The sequence below is a fragment of the Triticum urartu genome, chromosome 4A (genome assembly GCF_056163025.1).
Source record: "Triticum urartu cultivar PI428250 chromosome 4A, HENAU_Tu73, whole genome shotgun sequence".
Classification (NCBI taxonomy): domain Eukaryota; kingdom Viridiplantae; phylum Streptophyta; class Magnoliopsida; order Poales; family Poaceae; genus Triticum; species Triticum urartu.
The window spans coordinates 47,104,244-47,117,086 of NC_141876.1; the positions used below are offsets into that span (position 1 = coordinate 47,104,244).

General features: G+C 45.9%; 1 long non-coding RNA gene across 1 annotated transcript; it reads right to left on the minus strand.

Moving 5' to 3' along the window:
- Nucleotides 1-5,653: 5,653 nt before the first annotated feature.
- LOC125555505 (uncharacterized) lies at nucleotides 5,654-9,984 on the minus strand. The gene is made up of 4 exons (XR_015601981.1): nucleotides 9,958-9,984; nucleotides 7,031-7,116; nucleotides 6,327-6,403; nucleotides 5,654-5,854 (listed from the first exon to the last, which is right to left on the minus strand). It is a non-coding gene; the product is annotated as an uncharacterized LOC125555505 (long non-coding RNA).
- Nucleotides 9,985-12,843: the final 2,859 nt, after the last annotated feature.

The following is a 12,843-nucleotide window of genomic DNA, read 5'->3' on the forward strand; positions in this document are numbered from 1 at the left end:
GAGCTCACGGGTTTAAGCAGAGTAGCCAGAGACGAGCCTAGTGGCAGTGCGATTGGGGAAGAAGGAGGGCTGGGGTTTTCTGTAGGAGTGGAAGAAGAGGAGCAGTCGTTTTCTGTACTAGTGAGGAAGAAGGTGAGCGGGGGTTTTCTGGACGAGTGAGGAAGATGGGGAGTGGGGGGAATTGGGGGGCGATGGAAGCCGGAGAGTCCAGCAAGCTGTAGTATAAGTGGAAGCGAGGAGGAAGGAGGGGTTTCCTGGGATCGCCCCCTCTTCAAGAAATATGGGGTTCTCCTCGCAAAAACAAAAACAAATGGGCTTTAAGATGGATAGGGTTTTGTATCGGCCCAGTCGGCTGCATGTGTTTCGTACTGGAGGTCCTTGTGCTAGAGGCAGCCCGAGACACTCTCCAGCTTATTGCCCATTTGAAAGAAAAAAAGACAACTCAAGCTTATGGCTACTCATTGGTAACCTTTTTCAACTTGGCATCCACCAAATTAGAGGATGCAGTACTAGATACAGACACTCACACTGGTCGCGTAGCGCGGCAAAGTGAGGTGTCAAATAACATGCCTACAATATACTTACTAGATTGTGAAGGTTCACAGGCTAGTCAACATTTACATTAAACTAAGCTTCAGAAGATACAGTATGCATACTAACATTCAGAAGAACAGAAGTTCAGCATGTTTATGCATCTCAATGATTCACCATACTATAACCAATACAAAGCTGTGAGAAGGTGTGGAAATAAAGAAAATCGTTCGATGCTTCTCTGAGCAAAGGGCCTCCCTGCGCACGCATTAATTTCCTTCATTTCCTAGGCATGCTTGTTTCTTCTCAATGTCGCGAGCACTTTGAGCATGTTGGCAACTCCATAGCTAGCTAGCTGCCTCATCTTGCAATTGATGCTGACACATTTGTAGCAAACACATGAGGCAATAGAGATGACTCAACATGAGTCCATATTGTGCAGTTCCCCTGAAATCATCTTCATTGTCCTGAATCTGAAAAGATAGGAAAACAATAGCTATACTTAAACGGCGTTGCAAAACAATAGCACATATCTGTCAGGGCCCTGATCCTATGTCACACTGATCTAGCATGTAACACATCATATCACTTTGCGGCCTCATGCACGGTATTCCCACGGGTGCCACCTTACCTGGCCCGGGACCGTTTGCGCCTTTTGGCTCACGTATATGATAGTGTCGCTAGCATCCATATGACAGAGAACCCGGGCCGACATGACTAGTCGTAAACCCAAAGTGGCACTAACTTACAGAGACAGGCATACATGACCCAGCAATGAATGGGTCGGTCATCAGCAAGTCAATCCGGGCTGTAGCAGCTGGGCTAACAGGACTCCGGAGAATCCGGGCTTGTCAGGACCCCGATTCCAAGTCACATCGATCTAGCCGGTAACACCTCATATCACTTTGTGGCCTCACGCACGGTATTCCCACGGGTGTCGCCTTACCATGGCCCGGGACCGTTTGCGCCTTTTGGCTCACGTATATTATAGTGTCGCTAGCATCCATATGACAGAGAACCCGGGCCGACATGACTAGTCGTGAACCCAAAGTGGCACTAACTTATGGGGACAGGCATACATGAATCAACATCGAGCATGTCGATCAGCAGCGTGTGAATCCGGGCTGTAGCACTGGGCTAACAAGACTTCGGGAAGCCGGGCTGTAGTAGGCTAGGCAGGACTCCGGATGTCACTGCGTGACATTTCCCCGAAGGGACAGACACAGGAACGAAGTGAATCACATGCCGGCCAATCAAGTGTTCCGGAGCAGTAGTGCTGGGCTAGTAGGACTCCGGTGAACCTGGCTGTAGCGGACTACTATGGCTCATGGAAGCACAAGACTACATTTCCCCATAAGAGAGGCTACGAAGGATAAACAACTAGGTTGTCGGATCCCACACATACCAAGCATTTCAATCATACACACAATATGCTCGATATGTGTAAATACAACATGGCATCACAACAAGACTCTATGAATCAAAGTATTTATTCATTAGGCTCCGAGGAGCGAGATATTACAAACATGGGTCTCATGACCCCAACATACATAGCTTACAAGCAACAAGCACATGCGGAAGCTTAATTTGTCTGAGTACAGACAACTACAAATGAAGAAGGCTGAGAAGCCTGACTATCTACAAGATCCTGCCGAGGGCACAAGATCGTAGCTGAGGTATCAAGCTAAACGTCCAAGTCCACGCGGAACTACTAGCGAGACTGACGTCTCTCTGCAAAACATAAAATAGGCAAACGTGAGTACAAATGTACCCAGCAAGACTTACATCAGAACTAACTACATATGCATCGGTATCAACATAGGGGGTGGTGGAGTTTAACTGCAGCAAGCCAGCTTTGACTCGGTGGCTATCTTAAACTACGACTGCAAGTAGCTCTTTTGACATGGCGCACACGAGTCCACATATTCACCATATCAATACACCACTATGGATGCGCTCCCGTCTCCCTACGAGAACGCCATCCATAGCACTCACGCTTATCTTGCGCATTTTAGAGTATCCACTTTCACTTGTCTATGAACTGTATAGGCAACCAAGTAGTCCTTTACCGCGGACACGGCTATTCGAATAGATGATGTTAACCCTGCAGGGGTGTACTTCTTCATACACGCTCTCACCACTTACCGTCGTTTACACGACATGTACTCGGCAACCTTCAAGCGGAAGCCCAACGAGGGTGTCGGCCACGGCCTACCTAACACTCAATTCTCTAGTCCAGGTTTATCGCCTATCTAGGTTCCATCCGCAGGGATTCCGGCCGAGGTTTCCACATACGGCCCCGAATGATGTGTACAGGGTTCCGAGACACCAAACGGGCGCCCGGCATGCCCGGCCACGGTGTATCTACCGCAACATAGCCCACCCCTGGGGTCAGTGCTACGCACGGCCGCCAACACATATCCTACAAACACCAGAAACTAGTTGCAACTCGTAGACAGAGGACTAGGGTGGTTAAGAAGCCGAGAGGGTCAATTAAGGAGCCAATGCATGGTAGTAACTGGTTCTTAAATCACACATACATATCTCGGTGCTTAAGGATGGTTCCAATGAAACAACCCACCATGTACTCCTACATGGTCTCTCATCGATACCTTTACCAAATCGTGTTCAACACACTTAGCTCACACACATTAGGACATGTTCACCACTTTCCAATTCATCCCCGATGAATCAGACCTGACACAAGTCTAAGCAATAGCAGGCATGACAAGCAAACATGAATGAGTAGGCACATCAGGGCTCAACCAACTTCTACTCATGCTAGTGGGTTTCATCTAATTACTGTGGCAACAACAGGTCATGCATAGGAAAGGGGTTCAACTACCGCAGCATGTAACAGTTGAATCGTTGTTGTCCTAATGCAGTAAAAGAGAGCAGGAGCGAGAGTGTGGGGTTGTGTTAGAATGAACAAGGGGGTTTTGCTTGCCTGGCACTTCTTAAGATAGTATAGCTCTTCATCGGTGTCATCAAACTGATCATCGAAACCACGTCTATCGAGAGGGGACAACTTCCGGCAATAAAGAAGGAAACACAATCAATGCAATGCAACAATATGATGCATGCTCGGGACATGGAAATATGCTATCGATTGAACTAATGCAACTAGCAACCATATTAAATGAATTTGGTTTGAACCCTAGGTTCAAATTCAAACCCCATATGTGCTTTCTTAAATGCCATTTAATTGAATTGTCCTAAACAGAGGATATAAGTTTCTCTAACATTAATGCAAATTCCATAAACAGATTCTTTGGATTTTTCTGATCATTTTTCATATATAATTTATTTCATTCTGAGCTACGGTTGATTTTCTATGAATTATTGAAGTTTTAAACATTTTCTGGAATTTTCTGAATTATTTTAAAAATCGAGAAATTTACTTACTGCATCAGCATGACATAGGTGTGACGTTAGCAGGTCAACTGGGTCGGCCAGGTCAAACCTGACCTGTGGGACCCATACATCAGTGTCTCAGGCTGGTTTGGGTGGATGACAGGTGGGACCGGTCAACGCTGACTTGACCAAAGTCAAAGCTGACACGTGGGGTCCACAGGGTTAGCACTAATCTAAACAGAAAAGTTACACTAACCTAATCTATTTTAGTTAGCCGGTTAGTTGGGCGGTGTGGCCCGGTTGTCATTGACTCCAGGGGTAATCAGTAGGGTGCTTAGGCCCTAATGAAGGTGCCACGTTAGCGGCCGCCGGGGTTAGTCGTCGGCGACCAAACAGAGTGGCGGAGGCGCGCCGGAGTGGCGCTAGGGGCAGCAGTTGGGCATGCTGAGGGCACTAGCAGGGAGCCCGGGCTCCCGCGCATCCAGGGGAGGCAGCAGTAGGTCGTGAGGAGCCCGGAGTCGACGACGGCGAGCTCTTGGGCGGCGGCCAGAGCTCGGCTGTGCACGGGGGCTTGGCTGCAGCGGGCAAAAGAGCAAACTAAAGCGCAGGCAAGGCACTATGCGGTGTGGCGGGCGTGTTTGGCACATTGGCGCAACCAAATGGTCGCCGGAGCAACGCCAACGACGAGCTCTTGCGGTGGAGCGTCTCGGCTCTGGTGGAGGAGGCGGTTAGAGGGTGCAAACAAAGCAAATAAGAGGGGGAGGTGGCGTAGATGCTCACGGCGGTTGCGACGGCCGTTGAAGCAGGCTCGGGGGAGGTCAGAGTTGAGCAGGGTGGCGAGGTCGATCTCGGCAGACCGAGGTTGAAGAAGACGGCGTGGTCCGTTCGAGGGCGTTCGGCGGGGCATGGCTCGGTGAGGGGGTCTAGGACAACGTCACGGAGCTCGTGGACCATTCGAGGAAGTGAGGGAGGGCCGGTGGCTACGAGGGCGACAAAGGGCAGCGACGGTGCCGCCCGGCCGGTGAGAGAGAGGGAGCCAGGGGAGGGGAGAGGCTGCGATGCGAGAGAGAGAGGTCAGGGGGTGCGTGGCGTCGTATCGAGCCGTGCAGAGCGAGCAGGCAGGCTGGAGGTGGCATGCGGTGGTCGTCCGTGCATCGGGCACGCGCTGTGCGTCCGACTGACGGGAGGAACACTACAAGAAATATGTCAACTTGTGACCACCACTATTGGTCACTGAAAGGTCATGGTTTTTCATTTGTGACCTTTTTGTGACCAAAAACAGAAGGTCAAAAGCTGGCGGTCATAAACTGACTATAGCGACCTTTCTTCTGAAATGGTCGAAGACGTTTATGACCAAAATACGTCTACTGTGGCGTTTTGGTCACTAGCAACCTCCCCAGGCCACGTAGGCATCCAGCGTGGCAATCTGACGTGGCACAAGATTCAGCCCGGTCCAATTTGATTTTCTACATGGGCTTAGCCCAACAATTCGGCCTTTTTAAAGTATTTTTTTCCTGTGCTTTTATTAGCTACATGGGTCTGGCCCAACAATTCAGCCTTATTGATTTCTTTGTGTGGCCCTTTTAACAGCATATTTTCTTTTTGATCATGTATTTTTCTGGGCCATTTCTTTGCTGGGCCTCTCATGTTTTTCCCTCAAAAATAATTGTCCAATATAACTTGGGCCTAGCCCAGTTCCGAAAAAATTGATCCAATACAAAAGAAGTTATTATGCCATTGACATTACAACACATCACACCACAAGCTATCTTGGGCAACGTGCAATGTTATTATATTACAACCATTCATTCCAGCAATACATATCTAAGATATCTTTACATCCCAGGAACAGTAACTGCCAAACAAAACTATTCTACAACAAAGAAAATTAAAACAAAAATTTAGATGCTAAGACATAACAGAAGTTCCTATTGTCCTCCTCCTTCCAACATTTGAAAACCTCATTCACCTGTAGTAGATCAATCATGAGTGAGAAACTATATAGCAGAAAAAATGTTTAAATGATGCAAAAATAACAATTATTACACATGGTATTCGGGTACAAATTCATTAGTCATTCCACATGGTATGGCAAGTACAGATTCATCAGCCATTAGAGTAGATAATAACATCACTGGCAACAATTAATACGGCTTGGATCAAGTCTCAAGCATAATAGAGTACAGATTAGTCTAGTTTATACTCCTCTTTTAGAGGTACAGATTATAGCTAATGGGAGCCGATGTCCAGGAGTATTTGCAAATGATACAACATCATGGAGTGGGATAACATGTTTAGCAGTACATGTTATATAGTAAGCAAGCAAGCAATTTGGCAAGATATGTTGCAAGATAATTGTTGTGTCGCTAACAATCACCATGTAAGAATGCTTTTTTGTACTAATACATGCACATCAAGCGAGAGTGGTGTTCTATTCTTACGACATAGGCACAAGTGAGATGATGCCCGATTCGCCCTGCTTCTCCACAAGACTCGACCAGGAGCACAAGAAAGTAGGCTGGTAACAAAATAACAAGCCACACATAAAACTGTTATGCCCTGGACAACTACAGAGAAGAAAGCAAAAGTAACCAGAATAGTAGAGGTGTGGTGATCAAGTATATAAACACTCCTAGCAGCTAATTATATAAGGGCATTTCTCATAATGAAGAGCAAAGTATTTTTATGGGGAGGAAAGGCTCCCAGCTTCGCCACCCCCAGGATATGCATTCAAACAAGAATTTATTAGTGAAGAACAAAAAGAGCGGCTCCCCTTTTTTTTGCTGGAACTATAGTATCCTAGCTTAGCTTCAAACAAGAATAACGAATTTGTAAGACATGTATGTCTGCCATAACCAAGCAAGCAGATTCAGTAGCTACTTAAACAAAATCCTAGTTCCGAATTCTTTCATACAGTAACGGTGACTAGATGAAGGTTATTGTGTAGTAGGCCCGGATAATTACCTTGAAGAAGTTGTATTGACACTCACACATAGACATCTCAAGGAAAATTCTAACTGTATTTGTGAGTTTCAGCTAAAAGGGCAACAACAATAATGAGCATCAGCGTCACTGAAATACTAATAATCATGCTTGCTGCCTTTCCTGATGATCAGCTGGAGGTTGCTTCTCACCACACAAGTACCTGCCGCCATGCCACCTGCCCTGTACCGTGGTCACTCGGAGTTGCCGAATAGCCAAAGCACTTCGTGCTCCCGCTCGTCCCAGAAACTGCAAGATAACTGAAAACAGTGAAATATTAAGATTCTTAATGATTCTGATATATATAACAAATATGTGATGCAAATTTGATAAAAAAGGTAAGAAATGCTACGTGAACACCCCTAGCGTGGGCTACTCCTACTCCTACTTCACTGTTGACCCAAAAACCGGGGGGGATACTTTGGAAACGTTGTATTGTTCCTGCTGATATGTTGAGTCGAGTTTGTAGGATCGAAAGTATGTCTAGAGGGGGGGTGATTAGACTACTTGACCAAATAAAAACATAACCTTTTCCCAATTTTAGTTCTTGGCAGATTTTAGCTATTTTAGGACAAGTCAAGCAATCATCACACAATTCAAGCAAGCATGCAAAGAGTATATTGGCAGCGGAAAGTAAAGCATGCAACTTGCAAGAATGTAAAGGGAAGGGTTTGGAGATTTCAAACGCAATTGGAGACACGGATGTTTTTCCCGTGGTTCGGATAGGTGGTGCTATCCTACATCCACGTTGATGGAGACTTCAACCCACGAAGGGTAACGGTTGCGGGAGTCCACACAGGGCTCCACCCACGAAGGGTCACGGTTGCGCGAGTCCACGGAGGGCTCCACCCACGAAGGGTCCACGAAGAAGCAACCACCCACAAAGGGTCCATGAAGTAGCAACCTTGTCTATCCCACCATGGCCATCGCCCACACAGGACTTGCCTCACTAGCGGTAGATCTTCACGAAGTAGGCGATCTCCTTGCCCTTACAAACTTCTTGGTTCAACTCCACAATCTTGTCGGAGGCTCCCAAGTGACACCTAGCCAATCTAGGAGACACCACTCTCCAAGAAGTAACAAATGGTGTGTAGGTAATGAACTCCTTGCTCTTGTGCTTCAAATGATAGTCTCCCCAACACTCAACTCTCTCTCATAGGATTGGATTTGGTAGAAAGAAGATTTGAGTGGAAAGCAACTTGGAGAGGCTAGAGATCAAGATTCATATGGTAGGATTGGAATGTCTTGGTCTCAACACATGAGTAGGTGGTTCTCTCTCAGAACATATGAGTTGGAATGGTGTATGTGTTCTGATGGCTCTCTCCACTGGCTCTCACACGAATGAAGAGGAGGTGGAGGGGTATATATAGCCTCCACACAAGATCCAACCATTACACACAGTTTTCCAATCTCGGTGGGACCGAATCAACAAACTCGGTCGGACCGAAAATGTAGACCTAGTGACCGTTAGAGATTTTCGGTGGGACCGACATGCAACTCAGTGCGATATGGTTAGGGTTTCGGCATAACGTAATCTCGGTGAGACCGATTACACAAACTCGGTGAGACCGAATTTGGTAATTAGCTAACCAGAGAGTTGGTCAGGCAAGCTCGGTGGGACCGATTTGCTCTTTCGGTGAGACCGAAAGTTACAAAGGGGAAACACTGAATTTACATTGCAATCTCGGTGGGACCGATTCGCTCTTTCGGTGAGACCGAAAAGTTACGAAAGGGAAACAGAGAGTTTGCAACCCCATCTCGGTGAGACCGAGATCCCTATCGGTAGAACCGAAATGCTAGGGTTTGGCAGTGGCTTTTGACAAGTGAAACTCGGTGGCGCCGGATAGGAAGAATCGGTAGGACCGAGTTTGGCTTAGGGTTTAGGTCATATGTGGATATGGGAAAGTAGTTGAGGGTTTTGGAGCATATCACTACACACATGAAGCAAGAGGCTCATTAAGCAACACCTCATCCCTCCTTGATAGTATTGGCTTTTCCTAAAGACTCATTGTGATCTTGGATCACTAAAATATAAAATGAAGAGTCTTGAGCTTTTGAGCTTGAGCCAATCCTTTGTCCTTAGCATTTTGAGGGTTCCACTTTCACATCCATGCCATGCCAATCATTGAGCTTTCCTGAAATAATCATCTTGGAATAGCATTAGCTCAATGAGCTATATGTTGTTATGAATTACCAAAACCACCTAGGGATAGTTGCACTTTCAGAGTTTCTGAAATGAATCATGTTTGGTTCATTCGATAAGGAACAAAGTCAAGCCATGTATGATGCCAATGCCTATCTATTTGCATGAACAAGTTAGCTTCCTGTAAAAATAAATAAGTGAATAGCTTCCTATCTAGTATAACAGGAGTAGTACAGAAGAAGTAAACCAAGTCGCCGATCTAACGACCGACGACCAAACAGGATGGAAAGCATGCATTGATTGCGGGCACAATGTTGCTACCAGTACCACGTCCGTACTCGATTGGTACTGCTGTATGATGGCCAAGTACCCCAACAACTGACAATGAGGTCGACGGAAAAAATTGAATCACCGACGGGCGAACATGGATCGCATAATTTGCCCCGGAGTGCACGGCGGGAGACGGTGACTAGACTAGCGTATATGTACACAAAATTCCACATGAACAGATCTGACCTTGGTATCTGAGCGACTCAACAGCAGTGGTAGTGAAGGGGCGGATGCAAAATGCAACCTGTTCCGACTACACAAAGTTGAGCTACACTTGTAGGCACTTGACACCCCCCAACTACGTCTGTAAGCCCTGCTCTATAGTTCATTTGAAACTAACTCACGTGCACAAGAAACAAAAATACCTTGCATGTATTTATGCGTTGGCTTCAGGGGACTGAAACTACGCAAAGACGAGGAGGGTGTCAACCGTTGCTGCACTGGAGGCACCATCAAGAAATAGCCTCCAGCTCCTAACCTACGGATGAGATCCATCAAGGACTAACCAACTCTTGACCTCGGCATCACTATCTAGTGCATATCTCAAACAGATCTGACGCGGCAAGCGAGAACGAACCAAGGATAAAGGCGGGAGGGAGATGTATCTCATCTATTACCTGGGAGAGACGCCCGCTGCCAGTCGCCGGTCGCGGTCGCAGTCGCCGGAGCCGAGGGAGCCAATGGCGCTGTCCCGTCCTGGTGGCCGGAGACCCTAGACAGGCCACGCGTGTGTCGGGTCCGGCCAGATTGATGGAGCGCCATGCTTGTCGGCGAGCAAGACAGCCGTGGTTGCTGGGCGGCGACGCCTCTATCTCCGGCAGAGAGCAGGGCCGATCGAGATCACAGAGGGAGGGAGAGGGTTGGGGTGGCGGGCGTGGGTGCGTGGGGGGTGAGGGGGTGAGGGAGATGGATCCATGAGGTCCGCTGCCATGGCTTTCCGATCCGCACGACCGTCACCGTGGTTTTGGATCTGCGGGAAGGGGAGAGGATGACGACGGCGGCGGTGGTTTATGGATCTGGGAGAGATAGGAGGGGAAGTCGTGCGGGGGACGAGTGGTGTGCAGGGAGAGTGGGTGGGTGTGGGTGGGTGAGAGGGTGGACGTTGGATCCATCCGCCGTGGACGGCTCAGATTTCATAGAGAGGGGCGATCTACGTGAGAGATCCTGATTGGTTCGATATTTTTGTCATTTAAAATAGTTTCTAAGTGCTAAAACATAGTAAAATGTGAAGCAACTGCGCGTATTATTTTGCAAAATGGCACCACATTCATGGCATAGTTTGTTCAAATGACCTCATATTGTGCACAAGGGTGCATCTTGGAATTCCTAACAATGTTGCCTAAAGGAGTTTTCACTTTCATTGCACAAAAGAGCCATTTTCCATTTTTCGAGTGCCCAAAAGGAGGTTTTTTGTGAAGGACCTCCCAAATAATTGTTGCAAAATTGGACCAAATCATTTTTATAAAATACTAGGCCATATTTAATGCACAATTGACCAAATGATTGGGTGTCAAAAGATTCGATCCACCTCTCGTGAAAAAGACAAATTTCCGCTGATTCAGTAGGAAGCGGGTCAAATTTGAACTACAGCTGCCACATAGTTTGCTTTTTATTTTTTCTAAAAATAATTTTTAGGTACAAAGTATCTATTTTATCAGAGAAACACCAAAAAAATTCCAAGATTCAACAACTAGCTAGGAACGGTCATTCCCGCCGTTTTGACCGCATTTTGAAACGGGCATAAAAAATTCAAAAAAAATTCAAAAAATTGGGAAACCTTCGCATTGTGTCATTATATGTGGCCAAGTTCCCAGGAAAAATTAACAAACTTGTAATACGGCAATTATTTTAAAAAAGTGTTCTCAAAAATGAGCTGTCATGCGTGAAGATTCATGGCTTTCAAGCCAAATGATCAATCTTATGGCCACATTCATGGCATAGTTTGTTCAAATGATCTCATATTGTGCACAAGGGTGCATCTTGGAATGGCAAAAAATGTTGCCTAAGGAAGTTTTCATTTTCTGTGCACGGAAAATTCATTTTCCATTTTCCGAGTGCCTGAAATGAGGTTTTTTTGTGAAGGACCTCCCAAATAATTGTTGCAAAATTGGACCAAATCAATTTTCTAAAATACTAGGCCATATTTAATGCACAATTGACAAAATGGTTGGGTGTCAAAAGTTTTGATCCACCTCTGGTGAAAAAGACAAATTCCCGCTGATTTAGTAGGAAGCGGGTCAAATTTGAACTGCAACTGTCTCATAGTTTGCTATTTTTTTAAAAAAATAATAATTTCTAGTTACATAAGTACCTATTTAATCATAAATACATGGTTTGGTGGCGATACGTCGAGGTTTGGACAATGGTCGAGGGCCCCAACTCTAGAGTGCGTAAACTCGCATGCCGCCGCGTGGTCACCGCGTGACCGTGGCGTTGCCATGTGTTCTGGGCGGCCTAGGCATGTCTAGTGGGTTGGGCACTCCCCAGGTAGGTGCTAGGGAGAAAATTACAACATAAGATTCTCACAAAGAGACCGATCGATGCTCAAACATGAATTAGCAGCCAAGTGTTTGATTAGCGGTACGGAAAATGTACATGGCTAATGGGTGTGCGTTTTGGCTGAGGATGATCAGTTACTAAGAAGACCGTCTTCACAAATTTTCAGCTCAAAAGGAGGAGACTAGGTGGTACTTGCTTTGCAAACTACCACACTAGACATAAATACAAATGTTGAAGCTCGACTCAAAATAATGAATGGATTGAGCTGGCATTTGGTGGAGGATGGTTATTTGGGCATAGGAAAGCACTGTAGAAAATTGATACTATTTGGACATGCCAAAGTGGTACTTCCTTCACAAACTATTGTTCTGAACAGAATAGGAAAATGAATATTTTTGAATTATTTTTGAACTAGACAAGGAAGGTTCTTACATATTTGACGAAGATATGACCCAAAGAATTTATGAGATTTTTTTGGGAATTTTGGGAATGACAGAAATATAGGTTGCTTCACAACCTAGGGCAAAAACTGCGCCATAGACATGACACATAGGCAAAACTGATGAGGTGGCGCTTAGTCATAGCAACCCACCACAATTTACAAGGCTATGACCATCTATATTGGTCGTTAACAACTAGAAATAAGGCAACGGACTAGCATTGTTTGCTTTATGACCATTTTATGTAAGGAAATTATGACCTTTCTGACCAAAATGGTCATTATGGTTTAGGGTTTAGAGCCCCGAGACAGCTTTTGACCAATTGGTCTAAAATGGTCATAAATTTATGACCAATTCTTCGAGGGTCTCTGACAGAAGGTCATAAGTTGACATATTTCTTGTAGTGGAAGAAGACCTCCCTGCCCCTGGTGGGCTGGGCCAGCCAGATGGGCTGCCTGGCGAGCGCCAGGTAAGTGCGTTTAGGTATCTGTCCTTTTTCTTTTGTTTCAGTTTTCTATTTATTTCCTCTCTGTTTTGATTTAGTTTTAGAACTAAATCATTTTA